The 1,484-nt window shown below is 44.7% G+C and overlaps 1 long non-coding RNA gene across 1 annotated transcript; it reads left to right on the top strand.

The window, feature by feature from the left end:
• LOC141615009 (uncharacterized) lies at positions 1-477 on the top strand. Its single transcript, XR_012529543.1, has 3 exons — positions 1-148; positions 219-311; positions 399-477. It is a non-coding gene; the product is annotated as an uncharacterized LOC141615009 (long non-coding RNA).
• Positions 478-1,484: the final 1,007 nt, after the last annotated feature.

The raw sequence follows: 1,484 nt of genomic DNA, 5'->3' as shown, positions 1-1,484 counted from the left end.
TGAGGCGGCGGGCATCGAGCCCCCAGTGTATCCCGAGACTCTCGAGTACACCGACGCGACCGGGAGGACGACGATCTCCGAGTTGCGTGATTTTGACGTGGCTGTGACGGATGCTGGCCTCGACGACTGGCAGCATCTGATTCGGAGGGTGAGCCTCTGGCTTATTCACATTGGATTAAACTTGTTCAATTTGCTGAGAATTTCTTTTGAAAACCCAGGTCGCGCCATCTCGGTTCGTGGCACTATGGAGGGTGGCCAACCGGTTGCGAGCTACCGCCATCGAGGCACTCGTCGGTGGTCGAGGTCGTCAGGTATGAACCTTATTTGATCTCTTTTGACTTTTTGATTTCCAGTTTTGTTTTTTCGATTGACATGAGCCAATTTGCTGCTGTTCTCAGGCCGATCGTGAGCTGGAGCGAGAGTTAGCCCAGTCCCGGGAGGAGACGGCTCGTTTGTCGAGGGAGCTCGAGTTTCGGGATGCCGAGATCGCCGCTCTTATGGCGAGGGTTGCCGAGTTGGAGGGTGCTCGTGATGAGTCTGCGTGGTTTTTGTAGTCTTGATTTTGAACATTTTTGGATTTTGTTTGGGGCGAAGCCCCCAGCTTTGTCGACTTGGATTTGTTTGGGGTGAAGCCCCGATTACATCTGGACTTGTTTGGGGCGAAGCCCCGATTTGTACATTTGCTTTTTTGTTGTATATACGACGGCCCGAGTGCCTTTTGCTTTCTTTGGGTTGTGTTGTTTGTACCGCAGTTAGCTTTTGGACAAGTTTGGTAGACAACGGTTTGTACCGTCATGCTGCCGAAATTTACATAGAAAAAACACATTCATTTACATTTTTATATACACATAAGGCCTTTAATTAGTGCAAAAAAATGAGACTCGAAAAGAACGCGAAAATGCAAAAAATTTTGTCGGAAATGACCGGACGGTAGGGAGGGTTACCCCCGCAAAAAAAGAAAAAAAAGAAATATATAAGTTAGAAAATGAAGAAAATAGAAATGAAATGACTAAATAAAAGTGAAAATGAAAAAAGAAAGAATTAAAATGAAAACTAAATATAAAAATGGCCGAAAATGTTGACGTCGCCTCGAAATGCGCGTTCCTGGATCAAGGAAACCTGAAGCATGGTAAATTTCGCGGATTTACCAAAATAAAATCCCGTAGGAATAGGAAATTATTCGTTTATAGAATTAGGAAAGATCCAAACACGGAAATCACGAAGTGATGCTAGGGAAGAGGCGCAAAGAAGAGTCGCGTCCCTTTGAAGAGGCGCAAGTGCCGCGCCTGTTCCCAAGCGGTCGGTTACGACAGATTTTTGGAAACAAGGAATTAGTATAAATAGAAGCGTCGATGAAGCTTTAAATCATACAATTCTTCCGTCTCTTCTTCGTTGATTCACATATAAAACTCCCCGTAAATTTTCAAGAGAAAATTATCATCATGAATACTCTAGAGATTCGCTTGAAGGAATGGACTAACGAG

This window comes from Silene latifolia, chromosome 11 (genome assembly GCF_048544455.1).
Source record: "Silene latifolia isolate original U9 population chromosome 11, ASM4854445v1, whole genome shotgun sequence".
NCBI classification, from domain to species: Eukaryota; Viridiplantae; Streptophyta; class Magnoliopsida; order Caryophyllales; family Caryophyllaceae; genus Silene; species Silene latifolia.
The sequence above is the reverse complement of the archived record's forward strand: the minus strand, read 5'-3'. Positions and strand labels throughout refer to the sequence as shown.